The sequence below is a fragment of the Trichoplax adhaerens genome, genomic scaffold (assembly GCF_000150275.1).
Source record: "Trichoplax adhaerens TRIADscaffold_11 genomic scaffold, whole genome shotgun sequence".
Classification (NCBI taxonomy): domain Eukaryota; kingdom Metazoa; phylum Placozoa; class Uniplacotomia; order Trichoplacea; family Trichoplacidae; genus Trichoplax; species Trichoplax adhaerens.
In genome coordinates, this window is record NW_002060953.1 from 929768 (window position 1) to 937572 (window position 7805).

The window sequence follows — 7805 nt, forward strand, 5'->3', positions numbered from 1 at the left end:
GATGACTGTGACCAAGAAGTAATAATCGAATCTTGAGTGGCTTGTTATATGTAGAAAGAGCCAAATTATACTCGCCTCGTTTCTCATAGACAACTCCAATATTGTTATATAACATCGGGATGATTGTGACCAAGAACTAATAATCCAACTTTAAGGGATTTGTCATACTTAGAAAGCGCCTTTGTAGACTTGCCCTGATGACTGTAGATGCGCCCAATCTGCGGATAACTATCAGCAAGGCGTGGATCATTTTTAATGGAAACATTTTAATTTCAAGTTCAGCTATTTATAACAGCCTTCCAGTGTTTCTTTCCAATCCCATTACCATCCCTTAATCTTACTTTGTCTGTCTAACTATTCAGCCATTTTCACTTTATCTTGCAGTTAAGTAGGCAGAGATGTCCCTTTTCTTTCCATTCTTTGCTTTCTTCCGTTCTTTTTGTAAAATATAAATATCGCACATATCAAGACATATATCGCATCGAAGTCGATTAATCTTGACACAAGGATTGCAAAACACTTGAATCTCATCTAGAGCTTGCGTAGAATAAGATAATCCTTGGGTTCAATTGTAGGTAGTCTTGTACTTTTCACCATTTTCATACAATGATTGTATATGAGGAGGAATTATAGAGTGGATGGATTTATTATCGGCCATCTTTTCTTTGACTATTTTTAGAAAGAATCGATCAATGGAAAATGTTGAGTCGATTTGATAACTTCAATTTAAAAAAACGACAAGTTAGTGCCAATTCGAATAAAGTCTTGTTGCAATAATCGATTACGGTACTTGTCAGCGAATTGATATTATGCTTATGTAATTAATGGAATAGTAGGGCGATGCCGGGTACAAATTTATATGCATACGATTCGTATTCCAACACAGAAATACAAACAATTCGGTTATTTAAAAGGTTGAACAATAATTCAAGATGCTCCTACAAACTCATATATAAATGTAACTAGAAATTTATCTTGAAAATGCAACCATCCATGTTGCAAAGACCGAGGCTGGACTGTCACTGAATAATGAAATCTAATTGTACAGTAGATGATAACTTTAGACACAGCGCTAGTGAAGAATCTTTTGCATCAATTTATGAAAAATTAATGTTAATGACATTTATAATTGAATAAGATTCTTAAGATAGCATGTACAGTAAGATGGCTTTTGTCCACGTCTTTTGGAAACCTTCAATTTCTATTTTTAGTTCAAAAGTAAGGAATAATGTGATAGAAATTCAAGCAAATGTCAAACTTACCAATTTAATTTTTTCATTACTGGCTAATGATAGTTTGATGTTATTTTGGGGCCGAAATGTAGGTATAATTCTATCAATTGCACTGTATGCTGCTTATTCTAACGATGAGCAAAGTCAGCAAATAGAACCAAATAGAATTGAAGATGGCATACGAGTAAACTTCTACCCACTAAAAATCCTATTACATTAGGCAAAAAATGTTCCCTACAACGTAGCCAGTTCAAAGGTAATCGATTTTCAACCTTCAATATGCGCGTACAAATATAATGGTAATGAAATGATATTCTGCCATGTGCATGTTGTTGGATATGTCCAAATTCATGATTCTTCAAGGTGCCATTTTCAGCCCAAGTGTCCTATGAGATACTATTGAAACTATGCAGCAATGGCTGTGCCAGGCTTGTACGGGTTCAGAGCAAATGTCATTTCTTCGCTTGCCTTCAAGGCTTCGTTGTGGTTAAAGTTGGGCAATTGGTTATTTTGTTGACCGTAGTTTGTTATTTCAGGGCGCAGCAGGCACGACTGTTGACCGATGGCCCATAATCTACAGCATTAACTTTACTTCATCATCCAGTTCAAAAACTTTATATACTGTACTCTACTCGATACAAGTAGCAAGAACTACTAAATTTGAAGAGAGAGGACATATCATAATGTCCAACAAAATGGTCAATATGATACTGTTAAAGGCGTAGTCAATATTTGCCATTGAAATCATCCTTTATTAAAAGCATTTTATTGAGTAACAACACCGCACTCAATAGTGTTAGGTAGGGCATACCAAGTAACCAAATATAATCATCACTTCTTTGGATTGTGTAGCCATTTTTTGATCGTCATTGTAGACAACTTTATAGACGAGCAGATTTCCAATTGTAAAGTATTTGCTGACACAGCTCTAAACTAGCTATCCAATCAAGTCACCATCAGTCAGTCATATTGGTCATTAACGAATTTACAAGAGAACTGATTCTATGTTGCATAAGAATGCATTTCACAACTTTCATCAAGGTACATTTCTACATGCAGTGAGGAATCCTTTCAACTGGTAGATGGCCATAGCCATTTTCAACGATTTACTATTAGATGGTCATTAACATTGAATTCACTGCTGTTTATATACCAAAGACACAAAGTTTGCAATCTACTTTGAAAAACCAATGGATAAAATAGTCATAGAGTTATCGGTGATGGTGGCATGATTTAGTACGGCGATTTAGTCATCAGACTCCTTCCACATCGATGATGATTGCACCAACACGACGACTGCAAAATATTCAAGTCGAGGCTGATATCAGAAGGGATTAACACTAGTTTTATAGCCAAGAAATGCGTGGAGGAGTTTGCAGTACGCTGCAGGACTCGCTTTCACTCACCATTACCTCTAAACATGCTGAAAATTACGGAATCGACTACAGAATTGGAACGGTCTCCATGCTGGCATATGCCATTCAATACCTTACTGGATAAAACTTCTTAAACTGTTTCTACATCAACTTGAGGCCAATTGCGTTGGCTTGCCATTGCACGCGTAGACCATAGCGTGGACAACTGGGCATGCAAAAATGGAGACGAGGAGGCATTAATAAGTACACTGCCATTAAGGGATTCAATATATTATATACTGCGCTATAAGCGATTCAAACTAGGATTTAGGGCATTATGCTAACTCTGCTGTCTGCTTACTCGATATTTTACAAGAGTCTAATTTGATCACAAAGATTAAGTTAGAATATGGACTACTACATGAATTTATCATCTATAGATGACTGTGCAATGGTGAATTTGGACACACTACTATACTGTAGTAGCAAGATACACTAATTCTGCATTAAAAACTGCACTGAGTAATCATGCACATCCATAGCTGCAAATTGCAATTCCTGTCTGTTAGGATTACGATTGATTTGTTGGCATTCCATGGGCTAAAACTTGATTCTATCCAGTTTTCCTTCTACTGTAGTGAGCTACAAATACTTTCTGCCAGTCTTGGCTAACCTTGTCTTGATCGAAACGATAGAATGCGGTGAAATTGGGCAGAAAACCTGACTGAATGATCAAATACACCAGTTGCAATAGATGCCAATACCATGTCCATACTGTAATTTTCCAAGCTATGGCTACACAAACGAAATGGCTACATTGTTGGTTATAAGGTTGGATCAGTCTTTTAACCATAGAGGTATTTTTTCACTTGTATCGTTTTAACTGATTTTAACGTTGGCTCATGGACGAAATTGTTTCCAACGCCTTTTCTACTCATGCAAGTTCTCAATCTATCGTAACTTGCAGTATATTGGCTGTGAAACTGGCGAAAAATAGCGACTTCTATGGCTGTTGATACTATGGCGGGACCTACTAATGTAAGAACTGTGTAGAAAGTATGAGACTTGATCATTGCAGATCTACAAATACTCCTATTGCAAAGAAAGCGGTAAAGCTAAGCCAATTTACCTCACTTACATTACTATTACTTGCCTAGCGATTGTGCCTTCCACAGTCCTCGTATCTTAATAGAACTCATTTTTAGCATGGAAAAGAAAACATGGAATGCGTGACTGGGTGTTTTACTACGTTAGTCAACAGTGCCTTTATTCATCGATCGAATGGTTAGATTGCCTAACGATGCTTACTAACTACTCAAGAGAAATCCGATTCAACTTAATGAAGAGAGAGAAATCTTGACTAACCATGATTGGTCCAATGAAACTTGACGCTTTCTTCCTTCCTTCCTTCTTCAAGCCATGTGGTGAAATTCCATTGACTTGCTGAATTGTAAGTAAATTACTTTATCGAATGAATATGAATCAGAAGCAAGACTAACTGAGTTGATATCTCGATCAATTTATCTTACAGATTCTTGGATTTAATTCGCTGAAAGATTCTTTTGAAAATACTAACTAACATCGTCGTAAATGTTAGCATAACAAGCCAGGAGGAAGATTATGGCGACATGTTAGTAATGAAGCTTTAGGGGTAAACTACCACTCACTAAAGGAACTTCTGAAAGGCAAAGTATCCCTTTTCAATAGGTAAGTGTTTATTTAAATATCACATCAGTAGCTAGCAGTGTGGAGAGAGTAGACATTTCTGTTAATACGGTACTATCATCATCATTGACACAGTAGAAAATTCCCTCATGGAATGATTGACACAGGTCCATTCGTTTAAAGTAAGTAAGACAAGTTTGAACTTGATAGTCAATCTACTGTCTTGGCATCATCTTGCAGTGTAATGCAAGATGATTTTCGACATCATTCACAGTACAGTACATCTGTCTACAGTTAACTAAGACCTCATTAAGCCATTAATCAATTATAATTCGTCTCCATATTGACCAATAGCAACATAATCAATGACAAGCAATGATTGCTTTCATGGATGATGCCTATGCGATTTCACTTTTAAGTTAATTGCGTTGGTAACTTTGTTTCACGGTTCAACTGGAAAATGAATTTACCTACGTTCAAGTATGTTATAAGCCAGCTGATGAATGGCCAAGATTTGCGCCAAGCATAATTTACAGGCTTAATTGGGTTAAATATACAGTATACACATCATAAGGTAAATGCAAGTTAACAAATGGATGTACAATTTTAAATTGATCAACTATGCAATTGACAAGTGTACATATAAAACGTTTGCCATGCAATGTCTAATGGTTGAAATATTACCTACGAGCTCATGCGATCCTTCAGCCGATGAACGATGATAATATAATAAATTATCGACATAGACGAATAGCTTTAACTGATGAAAAGAACTTTGGTAGCAATGTTGTAAGCGACTCTAAGTTACTGTTGATTGAAATGTCATTGGCGGCTTCGTGCTTGGAATGTAGATACACGATTTTTATGTTTCAATAGTCATATATTTTAACTGTCATCAATCACAGACATTGCTTTGAGTTATAATAACATACAGGTTTCGTTATTCTACTGTAGTAAACTGGAATAATGTGGCAAGATGGCTGTAAACTATTTTAAAAGTTTAATTTACTACAATACAATTAACAATTAGAACATGTTTGCTGTGCAATGACTCATTTGTGGAAAATAAAACTGACAGGATATACAATCCTTTAGCTGATGAATCACATTGGCAGAACAGTACGAAGACATATGGATATTTTTTACGCATTAAAAGAGACTTCTCCACAAACTAGTAAGCCTTTAAGTGACTATTTTGTGCATGATTACTGGCTGCCTGATACTCGTATTCCAATTTTATGTTTTATTAGTTATGGATTTCAAGTGTTTTATCTCATAGACATTGCATTGTACGTGTTATAATACTATACAGATTTCGTTTATCCTACTGTGCTAACTGCGAATAATGTTGCCAAAAAAGGTAAAAGTTTAATTTATGAACAATACAATTTGCAAGTAGAACAACCTTGGCTGTGCAATGGCCAACATAAAAAAATAAGGAAAACTGACAAGATCCACGTACAAACCTTTAGCGGATAAATCAAGCATGCCTGACACAGATGGATAGTTTTAACTACTGCAATCGAATGAGACTTCTTCAACAAACTTGTAAGCCAATAAGTTATTGTTGTTTGTAAGATCGTTAGCTGCCTTATGCTCGAAATGCTGACGTATGATTCTATGTAGATAGTTTTTATGTATGAGTAGTCCATTTGTTATAATTGATCGATATTGCATAGACGTATTATAATGAGAGACAGGTTTCGTTATCCTACTATGCCAAAGTAGAATAAAGTTACAAATAATTAAAGTTTAATTTATTCTGATCCTTTCGCTGATGAATCGTATTTGCAAAATAGGACTAACACGAATGGATAGTGTTAACGACCCAAAAGAGATTCCTACAACAAACTTGTAAGCTACTAGCAGAGAATTTCTGGTAAAAATCCCTGCTACTAAGTTTTTACTTTTTGTGAGGTCGTTGGCTGCTCGTACTTGGAATATCAATTTATGATATTTAATTTTAAAAGTTGTGTATTTTACTTGCAATAAGTAGTGGATATTATGAATACTGTATATAATAGCATACTGGTTTCAATATATTACTACTATACTAAATTCGAATAATGTGAGATGGCTGGAAAATACTTAAAAATTCAAATTTAATTATTCATTTATTATTATTCGTAAACGCTTGCAAACCTGTGCTTTGTAATAACTAATGCGGGAAAATACGACTTATCGATGTGCTATTATGAATTTACGACACTGCTCAATCATTTTACTACTAAGCTTACATTGCTGTTAGGCTTGATTAACTACATTATGATGTTTATAAACACTAATAAATACTTGTATAATATGTTATTACACTACTTGCGAGTTACTGCACTATATGTAATCTTTACTGAAGTCTATCATCATCCGACTGATCCTCGTATATCGTAGCCATTATGAATACAAGCACAGAAAATATGTTATTGCCGATTTCTTTATGCAACGTAGGAATTTCCGACATTCTGCATGGGTGTAAGATAGATCTGATTTGCAACAGATTAATACATATTTCATTATAAAAGTAATATTAGTAAGGCAAGACAACGTAGCTGCAGCAAAACTATGAAACAGAAATTGTGGATCACTTTATAAGTTAATAAACCTAGAAAGTGAGATTATATAATAGCATGTATACATTTTTAATACTATAGGACAATGTATAACGCTGTGTAAACTGGCGACAATTTATGAAATCAAGAATTTTAGTTCAAATCAGTATTAACTAGAAATGACAGTCTAATATCCACTTGCAAAATTATCATAGGTCGATAGGCAACAAAGCCTTTATTCCTTTTTTAGAGCTATTAGTTAAGTTAAGCAATGCAAATTCGGACTATAAATTACCTGAGATCAATTAGACGTATTATTCAAATGCGACTTAAAACAACTGCTGTTCTAGTTACTTCGAAACTACATTCCACAATAGCTATAAAGTTTAAAATATCGATGCTACTTCATTACCAAAAGTAATCTTATTCGTTAATATTAGAGTCATGCAAAATTTATTTTACTGTATATTAAAATATTAGACGATTTATTTATCATGAGCTAAGATGTACAATGTTGTACGTGAACTATAACGAGCGAGGGATCTACTAGTATCTTAGTATAACATGTCTCCACAAAAAAATTGAAGAAGAAATGTCCATTACTAATTCTGCTTGAATCACTTATAGCCATCATATGCTTCTCTTCCGTTCGGCTATTTTTTCTTCAAGTTGGTTCGCTATGGAAGTCTTTTCCATCTTACGTAAAGCTGCAACCACGACAAAAATATCAGCATTTTGCCCGGCCTTATTTTCCCACGATTTTAGAACTTTGTACACTTTATCGTAGCGGCTATGTTCTCTTAATTTAATTTCGTCAATTTCTGTCGCTGACAAACGCAACAAGTTCCCCAAACGTAATAAATCGCCTATATCGAGTTTCTCTGCTATTATATCGAAGAACTCTGTATCCATTTCTATATTAAAAATAAAATGGAGAACATGAACTATTGTTCAAGTCGCCAAGGTTGTATCTGATCTGAAGCATGATTAGCAAGAATAGCAAATCT